General features: G+C 37.8%; 1 protein-coding gene and 1 pseudogene across 1 annotated transcript in view; both read left to right on the top strand.

The window, feature by feature from the left end:
- Window positions 1-19,594, top strand: part of AKAP7 (A kinase (PRKA) anchor protein 7) — a 183,812-nt gene that overhangs the window by 107,421 nt on the left and 56,797 nt on the right. The gene's annotated exons all lie outside the window — the stretch shown is intronic.
- On the top strand, window positions 7,594-8,148 carry LOC102818940 (annotated as a pseudogene).

Here is a 19,594-nt window from a genome sequence, read left to right as displayed (position 1 = left end):
TTACACCCTCGGAAACCCTGTACAGGGTCGCTATGGGTCAGAACCGACTCAACAGCACTTAGCAACAACAACATGCTTCTAATTGTGGCAGTATAGCTGTCAGAGGTAAATGAGATACTTAAGAAAAATTTTCATCTGAACACTTACATCTAGGCAGGAGATGAAATTAAGCTCTGTCAGATTGGAGTTGTTTGCAGGCAAAAAAAAACTTTCCCAGAGTACTAAAAAAGATATTGGTGACTATATTCTTCATTTTCAAGATTTCTAATTGATTCTTATTTACATGTAACTGTTTTTTTGATTTTTTGCTTCAAGGATGCTATTCCTTCATTGATCTTTATGAAGATTTCAATATAGTTAATTCAAAAAGTTTTTTCATATTATTGTGCAGCTTTGTTTTTATTGTCTTCTTTTTTGTACAAGCAATAAATAGACTAAATACAGGGTAATTATTCCCAAAAAGCAAGACAGCAAGATAAAGTTGACATAGTTAGTAACCTGGCATTTTTATGTTGTTGTGGGTATGTTTGCTTCTTTAAAAAAAAAAAATTTTTTTTATAGAGCTTTCATTGTGAATTGAGTTACAGTTTAGATGGGAGAACATCGGTTTTGCACTCAACTCTCTGATATTACTTCTTCTCCCTTGATGGTCCTAGGGTTCTCTGCTCCTGGAATGTAAAATGAACTACTCTCCTCTTTTTGTTATACAATTTCTACTTCTACAGTTGTGACAATTGCAATTAGTCATGATAATAATTACTCACTATTGAATCAAGAGAATCCTATCCCCATCTCCTTTCACCAGACCCATCTAGACAAGATGAAAACTATTCAGAGGGGATTTGGCCTGGTTGCTCCTCTCTATTATTATATTTTTGTTTTCCATTTCATACATTTCTCCTTTTTATTATTTTATTTTAGTTTATCTTTTGGGGGTTTAATTGGCTGTTTTTTGTTTGTTTGTTTGTTTTTTTCATTTGTTAATATGGATACACAACTCCTTAATTTTCAGTCAAGTCTAGGTGATTTATTCTTCTGTCCTTTATTGAAAGTGGGTTGTGAAATCTCCACCTATTATTATTGAATTATCAATTGCCTCCTTCAATTTTGTCAGTTTTTGCTTCATATATATTGGGTCTTGGCTACTAGGTGTATACGTTTTGTTTTTACGTTGTCCTCGTGAATTAATCCTTCTATCAATTTAGAATGACCTTCTTTGTCTCTAATAACTTTTTATTTTTTAAATCTTAAAATTTGTTTTCTCTGATATTAGTTTGGTGTGGGGGTAGTGGTGGGGTGCCATGGAGTTGATTCTGACTCATAAGGTTTTTGAGGATCTTTTGCTAGCAGAAAGCCTCATCTTTCTCCTGCAGAACAGCTGGCAATTTTGAACTGCTGACTTTGAGGTTTTAGCCTGACTTGTAAGCACTGTGTTACCAGAGCTACTTTATGAGTTGGATAATATCAGTTTAACCTGGTGTAATTTTCTATGGGCACTTTGCTGTCCACCTTTGGCTATATGTACCTTTATACAGATTGCTAGGAAAAGTGAATACAATATAGAAGCAACATTCATAGTTTCCAGATAAAAAATACAGTTTTTATAATAAAAACTTTGGGTGATGATATACTTACTTACATTTGGACTCTTAACTCCTTACAAACCTAACAGTACTTCCCATTGCCATTGAGTTGATTCCAACTCTAACAGCCCTGTGGTTGTTGTTCAGTACTGTTGAGTAGATTCTGAATCATAGAGACCCTGTATAGGGTTTCTGAGGAGCAGCTGGTGAATGTGAACTGCTGACCTTGCAGTTCAAACTGACATTGCAGTTAAGTGATTTTCCTACAGCGCCACACCAGCTCTAACAGCCCTAGTCAACTGAAATTGGAACCCACAAAAATGAAAATTAAGAAAACGAAACAGTTCTTCCTGGTGAAAACTAGGAATGAAGTATGGTTCCGATATTCTATGGTACTGACAGCTGTGTGAGCTACTTAGTGGAGTTAGATGAATTATTTTTTCTCAGGCAGCTATGTTGCATTTATTTTCCTTAGGGAAGGTGATTGACTAAATGACACTCTTTGTAAGATTGATGAGCAAGTTAGGGCTTGCAAAGACTAGTTAACTTTCGACTGTCACTTTTAGGAGGCAGTGAGGAAATTGGAAAGGTCTAGAAGGTATTTTTGTACAGACATGTGTATTTCTCTATAACTTCTACAAACAGATACAGAACAGAGTGGTTTCCTGGGAACATCAATAGCATTTTTGTCTACTAATGTCTTTTCAACATTAATTTAATGAATATTCTTGAGAGTGTACAAAGTGTCTCTGTTGGGTATCATGAGCTACAAAGAAGTGGAACACTAGGCAGCTATGACTATATCTGAAGAAATTGAGAAGGAGAAATAAATGAAGAGGGCTTTCCCAATAATAATGAGCGTTGATGGGACAATGGTAGGTTATAATTTTACCTTCTAGGAAAGTGTGAAGGAGCCGTGGTGCTGCTGTAGGATAACTGACCACAAGTTGGCACTTCAAGTCCTCCAGCAACTCAGCAGGGGAAAGATGAGGCCATCTGCTCCCATAAAGATTTAGTCTCAGAAATCGTATCCACAGCCGCTATGAGTCAGACTTGACTGGATCGCAATGGGAGAGAAGTGTGAGCCTGAGGAGTGGCAAAGCTCAGCTGAATGAAATGAGATTGAAAACCAGAGAGATGGAGAGTAGAGAAAGGAGACTGGCTTACAGCAGGAGAGAAGCAGTGGGTTGGGAGGCGGAATGAATAAGGAAATGTTTGTGATAGGCGGCACTTTCTTTTGAGCCTACAATCTCATTAGCTAAGGAAGAAGCTACAAGTGGAAGGTTGCTAGGCTTGTGTGTGTAGGGAATTGGTGACAAGCTGAGGTGCTATCCCACACAAAGGAGACTGACTGAGTAGATAGATATGGGGTCAAAAGTGGGGAAAGTTAGTGCTTGCCATAGTAACACAGGATTAGATCTCAAAGATAAGACCTTCAATTCATCTGAGCTCACTGAGAAGGTTAGGATTGGGCCAATCATAAGCTTTGCACAGACATGATGCTAGAATAGTAAATGTTTCCCAGTCAGGAAACTCAGAGTCATCGTATAGCCAATTTTAGTATCTATCCAATGACAAACAGACCAAGCCAGCAAGATGCAAGACTCAGGAGTTTATGGGCTGAAACACTTAATCCGAGACCCAGATATTCCTGTTTCTTGATTATCACACTTAAGAAATCTCAACATCTTAGATAAATCCTGTCAGTATTAAAAGGCTTATCATGGCCCACAGGGATTTCTGTGGTTTATCTAGTTGGAAATTCAGCCAAAAGAAAAGGGCTTTTGGGGTTGTTTCTGGGAGTTAAAGCCCCTTTTGACTAGAAGACCCTTAGCTCTGACTTCAGCACCTCTTCTACATACAGAAGCCAGGAAAAAGCTCAAAAGCATGGTTCTGCATTTTGAGGTCTATCCTAGTTGTAGTATGCAGACAAAGGAAGCTCTTTAATGGAAGGTAATAATGTCACTATAACTATTTGACTGTTGCAGAGGAAGGGGCCAAGAGGGGACACCAGCAACTTTTCCTTATTCTGTGAAATGTATGTTGTTGTAAAGTGCTGTTGAGTCGGTTCTGACTTATAGTCACCCTGCGTAGCATTTCCAAGGGGTGGATGGAGGGTTTGAACTGCCAGCCTTGCAGTTAGCAGTCTAGTCTGTATCCTACAATGAACCTAAGGTCAAAATCTTTGGTATATTCAGAATTCTTAAATCAAGACTTTAGTCAGATAGATGACCGATTTTTAAAATGCTCAATTTGATGGGAGAGTTTGTAGTATTGAAATGCCATATATTCATCTGAAGGGCCTCTGAGTGGAGAAGGTACTGATGACAGCTGTGCTCAGGTATCTCCTTTTTTTTTTTTTTCATATGAATTACTTAATTTTTGCAACAGAAAAATGTACCCAATTGTGCTTCTTATAATAAATTAACATTATGATTGCCATGGGCTGCCAAAAGAACCAACAGCTTTGTGTTGAAAGCAGTGCAGCCAGAGTGCTACTTGGAGGCCAGGATGGCCAAACTTCATCTCTCATACTTTGGACATATTGTCAGGAGGGACCAGTCACTGGAGAAAGATATCATGTTTGGTAACGTGGAGAGTCAGAGAAAAAGAGAAAGACCCCCAACAAGATGGATTGGCCAAGTGGCAGCATCGATGGACTCAAGCATGGCAACAGTAGTGAGGTTGGCCAGGATCGGGCATTGTTTCGTTCTGCTGTGCATAAGGTCGCTATGAATCGGTACCGACTCGATGGCACCTAACAACAACAAGAACAATTGTTTTCAAGGCTTTATCTGGTTGGGTTTTAAGTTCTTTGAAAGTATACTTTAGTTCACTAGTTTTGAACCTATGGGTTCCTGAGAAATTTTAGAGAGTGTATGAGGGACAAAACTGTTTTCATAATAATACTATGACAATATTTGCCTTTCCACTGTGCTATAAAACAAACACAAAAATCCTCATAACTGGAGAAAAGATTGAAGTTGTCAAGGTTTTCATTTTATTTGGATCCACAGTCTTCACACATGGAAGAAGCAGTCATGAAATAAAATGATATATTACATTGGGAAAATCTGCTGCAAAAGACTTCTTATGAAAGCGCTAAAAAGAACAAAGATGTTCCTTTGAGGTGTTACGAGGAACACCTAATCCAAGCCATGGTATTCTCAGTAGCCCCATATGCATGTCATAGTTGGACAATGAATAAGGAAGACCGTGGAAGAATTGGTGCATTTGAATTATAGTGTTGGAGAAGAATATTGACTATGTCATAGTCTGGCAGAGACCAAACAAATCTTTCTTGGAAGAAGTACAGCCATCATGATACTTAGAAGTGAAGATGGCAGGATTTCGTCTTTTGTATTTTGGGCATATTGTCAGGAGGAACTAGTTCTAGAGAAGGACGTCATGCTTGATAAAGTTTGAGGGTCAATTAAAAAGAGGAAATCCCTCAATGAGATGGATTGTCATAATGGCAGCATTGATGGACTCAAACATAACAATGTGGAGATGGCACAGGACTGAGCAGTGTTTTGTCCTGTTGTATAGAAGGTCATTATGAGTTGGAGCTGACGTAACAGCACCTAACAACAATGCTTATCAACAGAGAAAAGATTGAAGTTGTCAAGGACTTCATTCTTCTTGGGTCAACTATCAACACTCGTGGAAGCAGTAGTCAAAAGATCAGATGACGTATTGCATTGCACAAATCTGCTGCACAGGAACTTTTTAAAGTATTGAAGAGCAGAGATGTCAGCTTGAGGACTAAGGTGCACCTGACCCAAGCCATGGTATTTTCAATAACCTCATATGGATGTGAAAGCTGGACAGTGAATAAGGAAGATCGTAGAAGAATTGATGCCTTTGAGTTGTGGTGTTAGAGGAGAATACTAAAAGTGTCATGGATTGCCAAAAGAACCAATAGATCTGTTTTGGAAGAAGTGCAGCCAGAGTGCTCCTTGGAGGCCAGGATGGCTAGGCTTCGTCTCTCATACTTTGGACATATTGCCAGGAGGGAACAGTTGCTGGAGAAGGATGGCATTCTGGGTAAGATGGAGGGTCAGAGAAAAAGAGGAAAACCCCCAACGAGATGGATCAGCCAGGTGGCATCATTGATGGTGTCAAGTGTGGCAGCGGTAGTGAGATTGGCCCAGGATCAGTCATTGTTTCATTCTGCTGTACATGGGGTCGCTATGAGTCGGTTCTGACTCGATGGCACCTGACAACAACAACAACAACAACAAATGGGTAAGCATGTGCCCTGATTATGTGGCACTGTAGGATAAGCACTGGACGAACAGCAGTTGAAACCCCCAACTCAGAAACGCTGAAAGTTGGAACCAACTCAGTGGCACGCAACAACAACAGCATGCAAAACCTATAGTGGATAAAAGTGTGTGTGGTTAGTATGAATTATGGAAGTTATCATTAAAAATTAAAAAATTAAAAAAAAATCCAATTTCACTTAAGAATGTTTTTACTGAACAGTAAAAGTTAATAGTTGCCCTTTGAGTATTTTTCTTTTAAATATTGTGTGAAGAAAATGGAACGTCTGCATGAAGTACTTCTACTGCACATTGAATTAGGATGGTTGATGCAGAGAAGGAACTTGTCTGACTGTTTACACTGTAGACTGAATCAGCCACTTTCTTTCATGGACCACTATTTTCACTTGAAGAAAGACTGACAAATTATCATTTGCACACAGGTAGTTGGCAGATATTTTCCTGATAATAAACAAAGTGAGCCCATTACATCAAGGGCAACAGCTGACAATATTGACAGCTAAAAATAAAATTCAAGCCTTCAAGCATTCAAGCAAAAATAAGGCTTTGGAAACCTGTATCTACCCCCATGAACTCGAACACTTCCTAAGATTTAAAGACCACCCCCCCACTTTATATTATGAAAGTTTTGTATACAAAAGTAAAGAGTATAGAGTAGAATAATGAACTTCATTTTCCCTATTTATTTTTATTGATTACACCCTTTGAGTTTACTTTATCGAGGCTCTATTTATATATAAAACCTGCACATATTTGAAGTGTGAAAGTTGGTGAGCTTTTCCATATGTACACTTGTGAATCTATCACTATGTTCAAGATACCACATATTTCCATCAGCACCAAGAGCTTACTTGTGCCTTTTACTCTTTGCAATTCATACTCATATTTGAGACTTTTCTAATGAGATAAGGGTGGTTGTGCTTTTTTGTTTTTGTATAATGAAATGTGCCAACTTTTGGAAATCTGCACAGATCACTGAATCAATGTTTTTTTAAATGACCAATGCACATTGCTTCAAATTTATGCATGGATAAAAGAACAATTAAAATTTTAGAATTCATCAATAGATTTGAATGTAAAAAATGAATAGTTGATGTGTTTTAAGATTACACATTGCAGCTGATGTTTATGAAATTACAACTTGTTGAACTTTGGAATGGTAATGTTGACGAATATTCAAATTTCTCAGAATTTTCTCTTGTCCAACTTTACATCTATGTGAAGCTGAGTTTTCTTCTAAACTTCAAAAACAGCATTGTGTTGAACTGAATACAGAAACAGATCTAGCTGTCTTAAGTCAAACATTGAAGAATAAAGCAAAAATATAAAATAATACCATTCTTTTGACTATAACATTTTTATTTTGGAGAATCTATTTTTTATAAAATATTTATAGTATATATTGTGTTTACTATTGACATTTTATAATTTAATACTTTTAGAAAACATTCTAGGAGTGTCAAGAGATCCAGATGCCAAAACATTTATAACTTCTGCTTAAAAGAAACCATGAATAAACTTCTCAGACAACTCACTAAACTTAATTTTGATCAATAATTCCAATGTTTTCTTCCAGCAAATCAATGTTGGTGGTTACTCAGGTATATAAAATATAAACTGGTTTTATTTCTCTCTCAATTTTTTTTCACCCTTCCTTTTAAATTTCCATCCAAGCATACTGTGACAAAAATGTGACACGTGGCTCTTTCGCTGGAATGCTGGAGATGGAGGCATCTTCCCCACGTTCCGAAAGTCAGCTGCTGACAGCGATGATGCTACACTCGATGACATATGAGACCCTGTGTGTTCCTTCACGAGATGAGCTTGTTCAAATTGCCACATCCAGTCAACGAAACTTTGGGGGACACTTTGAGTCTCTGGAATTTTCAGAATTTACTAAAAAGCAGCCATGGTGGTACAAGCTGTGCAGGCAAGAATCTGGGCCTTCTGCTAAAAAGTGTAGTGTGGTCCCCCAGATCCTCATTGGAGGGGTCACTGGATGGTGCACGGGCTTCTTATTCCAGAAGGTTGGGAAGTTGGCAGCAACAGCTGTGGGAAGTGGATTCTTTCTTCTTGCTCTTGCAAACCATACTGGCTACATCAAGCTTGACTGGCAGCGAGTAGAAAAGGATACGAAGAAAGCCAAGGAACAGCTGAAAGTCCATAAGATGCCCAATGAAGTCAAGAGCAAAGCTGAGGAGCTTGCATCATTTGTCAAGAATAAAGCCCTTGTGACTGGGGGATTTTGGGGAGGTTTTCTGTTAGGCATGGCATGGTAAAGTAGAAGCCTTCACTTCCATTGTTTCTGGGTTGGTTTTCTTCCATCATATATCAGAACTTGTCAGTTACATTATTCCAACCGGAAGCTTCTACTCCTCACAGGACACTGAATCACTACTCGTCTTCTTCTCTTTTCGTGCCTTCCTCCTTGCACTGGTAGATATGAATAGCTGCCTTTTAATTTTTCATATGTTTAATTGCTCTCATGAGTGTGTACCTCTGTGGTGTTAGTGTTCGTCTTATTTTGGCCTGTCTATCTTTGGGTTGAAAATTGAATCATGGGGAGATCCAGGTAGTTTTCTCTTGGTACAAGTTAACTTAGTATGAGCCTGACTTGAACTTGCTGATGATGTAGTAGACACTCTTCTCTGCATACTTCCTACATGGCTAGTCTGTAGGTCAGCAAGAATGTTTCTTTTCCCTACAATAAGATGCAAGATGGCTTACTGAGGAGGATGAATGGATCCTCAAATGGTGCCCCAAACTATCGATATGGCAAAGAAATAGCAAGCACATAGATATCTTCTTATGGGCTACATGTTAAAGAACTGAATACATTTACTTCTAAGCATTGCATTTTAAAAACAGCAAGAAGTGCAAAAATACCTTAGTCTGACAATGGCATACCTATGTGAAATGGCTCATTAAAAAAATTCTTAGTGCGAAATCGATACTCTGTAATATAGGACTGCCTCTTTTGTGGTGGGAAAGACCAAAGACTGCCTTGCTTTCTTCTGCACAGGCTGACAGGGAGATGATTAAGAAAATTTCATCTCTCCTTAGACTGATTAAGACAAATCTATTTCCAGCATGTCAGAAGAGGGAAAAGTGAAAAGAGGGAAGTGTGCATTTTTTGTTTTGTCTTTTTTTCCTTTCACTTTGAAACTTTAACAGTAGGAAATTTCCTTTGTTCCTGATTATCAAGTAATTAAGGAAGAACTGGATGTAGGATATTTCATTATTGTAACACACAGAAATTGGGTGACTAATTTATCATTCAAATGGGATACTTCAAAGTGTGCAAAGGCGGTCCATTAATTACTATGCTGACTTAAAAGAAAAAGAAACAAGACCGCCCTGGTTAAAGTGGGCCTCAGTCACCCTACCTAGAAAGCATAATGTGTTTGGAAAAGGGGAAACCTTTCACACGTTAAAATACTCTATTTCAATGCCAGTCTTACTGTATTTTGTAATCTTATTGTTCCCTTAAATGTTTCTTTATGAGATATGTCTTCAAATAAAAAAGATTCAAATTGTATTGTTATATGTTCTTAATAAAAATGGAAAAGTACTAATAATCGAGATTCTCAGCTTATTTCTTTATGTCTGCTTGACTTAGGGAAAGCATCAGAATAAATAACTGAGAAATTCATCTTAGTGATGGCGCACTGTATTTTAACTGGTGTATCAGCTGTTAATCCGAATGCTAACACAAAGTGGCAGCTGCAGCTCAGGCTATTTTGAAAATCCCACCATCTGTTGGCCTGGTTTCAAACCTGATAATTTATATTAGATGCTTTATAAAGCCTGCATATTAAAGGGGCAGTGTGGTGTAGTAAATTCAATGATCTGACAAATTAAGCATCACTGCTAGAATGATGCAGTGATAATTTGTTACATATTTTATGATTTACTTGGAGAGGCTTCAATTTTAAGTGTATTGTAGGAAATGTGGAGGTAATCATTGAATTCCAAATAAAAATAAAAATAGATTACAATACTGAAATTCCTGAAAATTGTCAAGTTGGTGATCAAACAAAGTCATTAAGATAAGGAAATAGTTACCAAAGGGCAAAGGTTTCAGCTAACAGGTCCAACACGTTAGCTAATTGTCTATTAAATGTATTTTTTCACCACACTAGGTAATGTTTATTAATTTATTAGTCCAGTGCTTGACGTGTTGTTGTTGTTAGGTGCCATTGAGTCGGTACCGGCTCATGGCAACCCTATGCACACTAAAACAAAACAGTGCCCGATCCTGGGCCAGCTTCACAATTGTTGCCATGCTTGAGCCCATTGATGCTGCCACTTTGCCAATCCATCTCACTGGGGGTCTTCCTCTTTTTCTCTGACTCTCCATCTTACCAAACATGATATCCTTCTCCAGCAACTGGCCCCTCCTGACAATATGTCTGAAGTATGAGAGATGAAGTTTGGCCATCCTGGCCTCCAAGGAGCACTCTGGCTGTACTTCTGCCAACACAGATCTGTTTGTTCTTTTGGAAGCCCATGGCACTTTCAGTATTCTCTCCAACACCATAACTCAAAAGCATCAATTCTTCTATGGTAGTGTTATATAAATATTTGTTGTCAAGTGCCATCGAGTCAGTTCCAACTCCTAGTGACCCTGTATAGGGTTTCCAAGGAGCAGTTGATGGGTTTGAACTGCCAACTTAGTGGTTTGCAGTCCAGTGCTGATCCACAGCACCACACCAGAAGTCCAGTTACTAATACTAGTAGTCATCTTAATTATATTGCAGTTCTTACCACAACAGTATTCTTACTTTCTTAACATCAGAAAACCCATTTTTTTTGGCTACTGTAGATTTGTATTAGTCCTAGTGCTTTCCTTTAAACTCACAAGTGATTGACATTGGTGTATTTCAAAGATAAAAATACATATTGTATCAAGGACTTTTATTTATATGAACTTTATAATATATAATTTATATATATAACTACATAGATGAAGAGACATGGCTTAATTATGACTTTTTACATTGTGGTTAGGCAAAGTCGGATCTATTTAGTGTTTTTGTTTTTTTGAAGCCAATTAATATGATAATGTGGTGAAATCACAAGAGACAAACATGCAAAACTCATTAAATTCTCCTCCATTTCAGTAGACCACAAAGGAATTAGAGAGAATGCAGAGTAGCAGAAAGAGAGACAGCATGTGATTGAGCTACAGAGGGAAAGGTGTAGTGATCCAGGAGTTCCTGAAGTCAGACAGGCTTGTTCTAATGATCACTGCCACTTCCCAGCTAGGCAACCTTGTTCACATAACTTAACATCCCCAGACCTGGTTCCTTCATCTATAAAATCGGGATAATAACAGGTATTACCTCATGATGCTAAGGAGCTCTGGTAGCCTAGTGGTTAAGAATCTGGCTGCGAACCTCAGGGATAGCAGTTTGAAACTACCAGCTGTTCTGTGGGAGAAAGATGAGGCTTTCTATTCCCGTAAAGATTTACAGCCTTGGAAACCCTGTACAGGGTCGCTATGAGTCAGAACCAACAACAACAACACCTCATAATGCTAGTTTGAGCACTGAATGGGATAATGCCTGGAAAGCTCTTAGCATCATGCCTAACACCAGTGCCCATTATTAAGACTGTGTTTCTAATAATTATGTGTAGAATTCTAACCTCTAAACAGAAAATGCTGGATTGACTTAAGAAAATGTTAATATTATGAAGAAAAAAAAGTCAGCTTTATCTTAATCTTTACTAGAAGTATATAGTTCTAGGTATCAAGGAAAACTTTGGCCTCTGAAGGATAATTAAACAAGATGTTAAAAGAATTATAAGCTGTCTTTGTGGATCATCTTTTAAAATGGAGAGAGAATATTATTTATAAGGTAGTCTAACCTGGAGTTCTGAATGGCCTAGTGAACTTCCATTATTATAACTCATGAATTCTCAAAATATGTTGCATTAAATCTTTGTAGTTTAGTTTTTGTCAAAGCCAAACTGATTAAAATTATAGCTCTGATTAACTGAGAGAGGAGCAATGGAATTCTCATAGTCTAGTCGTGTTCAAAAACTCAATTTCATCATATCCTTCTTCTGTAATGTATTTACTCTTGCACTTGAAACAAGGGCGTGGAAACTATGATTGTAGTGAGTAAATGAATCTTGGATGTTGTGCAGGCAGTGTGAATTTAGGACTCATAGATTTTTTTCTTCCAGACTAAGACAGACTAGGAAGAAGGAGAGGCAGACTACTTCTGAATATTTAGCCACTGACAATCTTATGAATAGCAGTGAAACATTGTCAGATACAGTTCTAGAAGATGAAAAAATTAGGAATAGCACCCGAATATTGTCAGATATAGTGCTGGAAGACGAGCCCTTAAAGTTGGAAGGAACTCAAAATATGACTGGGAAACAGCTGCCTCCTCAAAGTAGAGTTGATCGTGATAATATGAATATGGAATGTGTGAAGTATGAATCTAGGAATATTGGAAGTTGTCAAGTTGATATGGAACACATAGAGATAAATCCTAGTCATTAGTGAGCTGACATGGACTGGTATTGACCATTTTGAATTATACAGTTATATGATTTACTATGTTAGGAATGACAGATTCAAGGGGAATGACATTCCTCATCAAAAAGATCATTTTAAGATCCATCTTGAAGTACAATGCTGTTTGTGATAGAATAATATTCACACACATACAAGGAAGACCAGTTAATATCACTATTGTCATATTTACACACTTACCAATTATGTCAGTGATGATGACATTGAAGAATTCTACTAACTTCTTCAATCTGAAATTGATCAAACATGTAATTAAGATTTATTGAAAATTGCTGGTAAAACTGAACCTGAAGAAAATGAAAACACAAGAATCAAAGGAAGTCCTTGAACATATCCCACCTGAATTTAGAGATTATGTCAAGAACAGATTAGATGAATTAGACACTAAAGACTGAAGACCAAGAAAGCTATGGGATGACATCAATAACATCATACAGGAAGAAAGCAAAAGGTCATTAAGAAGACAAGAAAGAAGGAAAAGACAAAAATGCATGTCAGAAGAGACTCTGAAACTTGCTCTCCAGTGTAGAGATGCTAAAGCAAATGGAAGAAAGGAAGTAAAAGAGCTGAACAGAAAATTTCAAAGTCAAATGTTATAACGAAATGTGCAAAGACCTGGAGTTAGAAAGCCAAAAGGGAAGAATTATAGCATTTCTCAAGCTGAGGGAACTGAAGAAAAAATTCAAACCTTGACTTGAAATATTTAATAGTTCCATGGGCAAAATCTTGAATGAGGCAGAAAGCATCTAAAGAAGATGGAAGGAATACACAAAGTCCCTGTACCAAAAATGAATGTTAAATGTTCAACCATTTTAAGAGGTAGCATATGATCAAGAGCCAGTGAAGGAAGAAGTCCAAAGTGCATTGAAGGCAGTTATTCAATCAGACCAAGGGATCACTGAATGGTTTAAAATTTGGAAAGGTGTGTGCCAGTGTTGTATTCTTTTATCATATTTACTCAATCTGTATGCTGAGCAAATAATCTGAGAAGCTGGATTATATGAAGAAAAACATGTCATCAGGATTGGAGGAAGGCTCATTAAAAACCTGTGATATGCAGATAATACAACCTAGTTTGCTGAAAGCCCAGAGGACTTAAAATATTGATGAAGATCAAAGACCACAGCCTTCAGTATGGGTTGCAGCTCATTGTAAATAAAAATCCTCACCACTGAACCAATAAGTAATATCATGATAAATGGAGAAAAGATTGTCAAATATTTCATTTTGCTTGGATCAACTTCAACACTCATGGAAGCAGCAGTCAAGAAATCAAACGACGTATTGCATTGGACAAATCTGCTGCACAAGACTTTTTTAAAGTATTCCAGAGCAAAGATGTCAGTTTTAGGACTAAGGTGTGCCTGACCCAAGCTATGGTACTTTCAGTAACCTCATATGCATATGAAAGTTGGACAGTGAATAAGAAAGACTGTAGAAGAATTGGTGTGTTTCAGATATGGAGTTGGAGAAGAATATTGAAATTGCCATGGACTGCCCAAAGAGCAAACAGATCAGTGTTGAAAGAAGTATAGCTAGACTGGTCCCTGGAAGCCAGGATGGCCAGACTTCATCTTTCATGATTCGGATATATTGTCATAAGGGACCAGTCTCTGGAGGAAGATATTGTATTTGGTAAAATGGAGGGTCTGAGAAAAAGAGAAAAACCCGCAATGAGATGGACTGGCATGGTGGCAACATTAATGGGCTCAAATGTAGCAAAGATTATGAGGTTGGCACTGAACCAGGCAGTGTTTCATTCTGTTGTGCATAGGGTCGCTGTGAGTTGGTACCAAAGTCATTGGCAACTTCAGTCTTTTGTCCATTTATATGAATTTTATTTATTGATTCAGTGGTGAAGATTTTTATTTTTTTTACATTGAGGCCTTGGATATTCATCCATATTTTCAGTCCTCTTGGCTTTCAGCAAACAAGGTTGTATCTGCATATTACAGATTGTTAATGAGCCTTCCTTCAATCCTGATGCCATGTTTTTCTTCATATAATCCATTTTCTCAGGTTATTTGCTCAGCATACAGACTGAATACATATGGCGAAAGAAAACAACACTGGCACACACCTTTCCTAATTTTGAACCATTTGGTGTTCCCTTGTTCTGTTAGAACAAGGTTTAGTCTATGTACAGGTTCCTTACGAGCACAATTAAGTGTTCTGGAATATGCATACTTTGCAATGTTGTCCATAGTTTGTCATAATCCACACAATCGAAAGCCTTTGCGTAGTCAATAAAACACAAGTAAACATCTTTCTGGTATTCTCTGCTTTCAGGGAAGATCCATCTGATGTCAACAATGATATTCCCCATTCTCCATCCTCTTCTGAATCTGGCTTGAACCTCTGGAATTTCTCTGTCAATGTATAGTTGCAGCTATTTCTGTATTACCTTTAGTAAAACTTTACTCGCATGAGATATCAATGATTTGTCCGATGACTTCTGCATTCCATTGGGCCACCTCTCTTTGGAATGGGCATATATACAGTTCTCATTTAGTCAGTTGGCCAGGTAGTTGTCTTCCAAATTTCTTGGCATAGATGAGTGAGTGACTCGAGTGCCGCTTCACTTGGGTGAAAGATTTCAATTTGTATTCCATCAATTCCTGGTGCCTTATTCTTTGCCAATTCCTTCAATGCACGTTGGGCTTCTTCCTTTAGAATCATTGGCTCTTAATCATATGCTACCTCTTGAAATGGTTAAACATCGACCACTTCTTTTTGGCACATCTTCTTTTGATGCTTTCTTTATCAGTCAGTATTTTTCCTATAGAATCCTTCAACACCGCAAGTAGGGGTTTGAATTTTTCTTCAGTTCCCCCAGTTGAGAAATGCTGAGTGTGTTCTTCCCTTTTGGAGTTCTAACCCCAGGTCTTTGCATATTTTGTTATAATATTTGACTTTTTCTTCTTGAGCTGACCTTTGAAATTTTCTGTTCAGCTCTTGGACCTCCTCACTTCTTACATTTGCTATAGTATCTCTATGCTGGAGAGCAAGTTTCAGAGTCTCTTCCGACATCCATTTTGGTCTTTTCCTTCTTTCTTGTCTTCTCAATGTCGTTTTGCTTTCTTCCTGTTTGATGTTCTTGATTTTATCCCACAACTCTTCTGGTCTTCAGTCTTTAGTGTCTAATGCATCAAATCTCGACCATATTTGACCATCTCAAGAATAGGTTTGACGCATTAGACCCTAAATCCAGAAGACCAGAAAAGCTGTGGAATAACATCAAGAATATCATACAGGAAGAAAGCAAAGCGTTATTAAAAAGATAGGGAAAAAACACAGACCAAAATGGATGTCAGAAGAGACTCTGAAACTTTCTCTCCACTGTAGAGACACTAACGCAAATGGAAGAAATGAAGAAGTCAAAGAGCCGAACAGAAAATTTCAAAGGGCAGCTCGAGAAGATAAAGTTAAGTTTTATAATGAATGTACAAAAACCTGGAGTTAGAAAACCAAAAGGAAAGAGCACACTCAGCATTTCCCAAGTTGAAAGAACTGAAGAAAAAGCTCAATCTTCAACCTGTAATATTTTAAAAATTTCTATCAGCAAAGTATTGAAGATTATTTTCTCTGTTATTAAAAACAGAACTTTGATAGTGGGATTTACAGGTAATTTCTGGAGTTTTTTTGTTTTGTTTTGCTGTTTGTGATTTTCAGCTTCTTTTCCTTACAAATAAGGTCGCTTTAGTTTGCAATTGACTACTAAGGGCAGCTGTTCAAATCCACCAGCTGCTTCTTGGAAACTCTGTAGAGGGTCGCCATGAGTCAGAACTGACTTGATGTCACTTCACAATCACAACAACTAACCTAAAGGTTGGCAGTTTGAATCTACCCACCATTGCCACAAAAGAAAGGCCTGATGATACACTTCTGTGAAAATCACAGCCAAGAACCCCCTATGGAGCAGTTACTCTACAACACTTGAGGTCGCCATGAGTCTTCACAGGAACAGCGTCCAAACATCCACATTGAACAATGTGTTTTCAGAACCATTCTCTGTGGCTCAAAATGACTATAGAGATGCAGCACTGGCTAAACAATGTGGGTGATAATCTGCTTATGTGGATTTTGATTGAGAGGTGACTTTTTTTCCCCCCCACAAGAATGCAGAGTTAGTGGGCCATGTATAGTCAACCTCCTTCAGAACCAGAATAATGTTTTTGTTTTATTTTTTTGGCACCCCAATGCCAACATCAAAAATTAAGATATACTCCTAAACATTCCATTTTACATGAGTTAAGTTTCCATAAATTGTCAAACACTTCTTGAATTTGCATACATTTTCATTTAAACTGTGACTTTTTATCGCATGACTGTTTCCATAACTGGAAATCTGCTGTGTAGTGAAATCTTGAAATATCTCTTTTGTGCTTAAAGGCATATCTCTCATGGCCTGATTCCAGAATTTGGAGGAATACATATTATTATTATTTTGCTTTTTATACATCATGATTTAATATCCTCTTTTCTCACCACTGTTTTGTTTAAAGGGACATTTATTTATTTATTGCTTTTTCATCTGTTCCTATCTGTTGTCAGTGTCGAGTTTCCTTGACTTACTGAGTTTGTGGTCTCATAAGAGCTATATAAATTATGTTGAAACAGAATTTTACAGTGAGGTTGCTAAGAAATCCATATATAAGGGAGGCTTAGCAAAGTTTGTGAAAAAGTTCCATTTTTCTACTAATTTTTTGAAGTCTGTCTTGTATACTTTTTTAGGATGTTCCTGATTCCACACACAAATTGCATTTAGCAATACAAAACTCACATAGAACCAGACATACTGAGTTCATATCCAATCACATACTCTCTGAGAGGTTTGGCCAAGTAATTTTTATGAACGCTAGTATTTTCCTCTGTAAAAAGGAGATAATAATAGCTGTTGTGGGGATAAAGTGAATGAGTAAATGTAAAGCACTTAGCAAATACCTGGCATATAGTTAATTTAGCTAATTTTCATAATGTTAGCAATTACTCATTGTACCACTTGATTTTTTGTGTGTGGGTAAGGGAAGGGTGAGAATGGGCTGCACTCTTCAAAGACATCATATTTCTTTTGTAATCCTAAATAACTGGATAATTGATGGCTACTTTTTAGATTCTTCTGAAGGGTGGCTATTCAAAATTGAGAATCATTGTTGCTAAGTGCCATCAAGTGGCTTCTGACTCACAGCAACCCTGTATAGGATTTCTGAGATTTTAAATCTTCATAGGAGTAGAAAACCTCATCTTTTCTCTGTGGTGTGACTAGTGGGCTTGAACTGCTGACTTGGGGTACACAGTCCAGTACTTATCATGTGGAGTCATTGAGCCCCCAAACTTGAGAACAGGGGGCATGGAATGGCAAGAAAAACAGTTTTCTGAACCAGTACTATAGGATATATATCGGTAATTTATTACCTAAATAAAGTCTAGACACATAAATCTCTACATTTATTTTTATTTGAAAATTTATACATATGAAAAGTCTTATGAAATCTATAGAAATAAAATGATACTTGATCATATATTTAATGAATCATTTTTATTGAAAAAATGAAAACAGAACTAAGCTGTGCTAAGTAAATATCACTCTAGCAAATCCAGGCCAAATCCTTGGGTAGCCATAACACACGGTATGAAATTAAATCCTTTCTGAACTGAGAGTCCGTGTTGTTAGATGCTGTCCTTTAGTTCTGATTCGTAGGGACCCTAGGTACGACAGAATAAAATACTGCTGGGTCCCACACCATCACAGTTCTTGTGGTATTTGCCTCCACTGTTGCAGCCATCGTGACATTCCATCTTATTGAGGGTTGTTGTAGGGGAGAAAAGAGACCCTGTCTTCAAGGATATACATACTATATTGTGTGCCAATAAGTCAGTTCCACCTCATAGCAACCCTGTATAGGGGTTTCAAGGAGCGTATGATGGGTTTGAACCACTTACCTTCAATTAGCAGTCCAGTGCTTATCCTTCAGCATCTCACCAGGACTGCAACATAAATATTATGGAGACTCTTTATTAAGTCTTAAATGGGAGTAAAAACACAAGACAAAGACAAACACAGATCCACCCAGGTGAGGGGAATCATAGACATCGTGATGAGTTTCCAAAGTTTTATCTCCACATGATGACCTTTACAGGGCACAGAGAACAAAGGCCTCTCTTCGCACAATAATGACAGCAGCCATGTCTCACATACGCATGCCAGGCCTACTGAAAGCAGGAAGGGGACTATTGCAGATAGAGGGGAAGCTTACAGTCTCTGAGGCTCTTGGGGTCATTCTTGGGGTATGACATCACAACCAGATGTTATTATTACAGCCAGATTTAGGAGTATGTCCAGAAATGTTTCTTCGAGGGCCAGGTGGATAGAGTGGCCCCCAAGCCTACTTTTAAATATATTCTGCTTCTTGCTCTAGCAATTCAGCTCTAGCAATCCACCTAGGATTCAGTATCCAGATGACAATTTTTCTTGAGTACCTCATGCAAGATGGAATTAAGCTTTGCCTGGCTGGAGTCATTCATAGGCAAAAAGCCTTTGAAATTCATGTGCAACGGTGGCAAGGTCTTTCTGTGTGGTCGCTGATCTTCTACTATACCAAACATGATGTCCTTCTATAGGGACTGGTCCCTCCTGATGACATGGCCAAAGTATGGAGTCATTCTGGCTTTACTTCTTCGAAGTTACATTTGTGACACAGTTGTGGATGTTGTTGCTAAGTGCTATAGAGTTGGTTTCAACTCATAGTGACCCTACATAGGGTTTCCCAGGAGAGAAAGGTGGTTTTGAGCCATCAATCTCGTGGTTAGCAGTCGAGTGCCCATCCTGCAATGCCACAGCAGGACTGCAGTGGGCCTGATAACACAGTCCACGTCTTCCTTGAGGTTAAGTGATGTGCTGATTATTTGGACAACCAGGATAACAGCCAGCTTTTAAATTGCTGTCTTGGATTTATTCGCCATTCTCTTATTAGTATGGTGAATTCATTTTTAGCACTTACGAAAGTAAGTCTCTAATATGAAAATAAGTCTCTACATAGCTACTTTCCCTTTAGTGTCAGCATATCCTGATAAAAACTGTTACTTAGCTAATGATTATTGTTGTTGATATTAAGTGCTGCCAAGTCAGCTCTGACTCATGTTGTTGTTAGGTACGATTTAGTTGGCTCCAGCTC

Source organism: Chrysochloris asiatica, unplaced genomic scaffold (genome assembly GCF_000296735.1).
Source record: "Chrysochloris asiatica unplaced genomic scaffold, ChrAsi1.0 scaffold00013, whole genome shotgun sequence".
Lineage (NCBI taxonomy): Eukaryota > Metazoa > Chordata > Mammalia > Afrosoricida > Chrysochloridae > Chrysochloris > Chrysochloris asiatica.
This window is presented reverse-complemented; position numbering and strand designations above follow the sequence as displayed.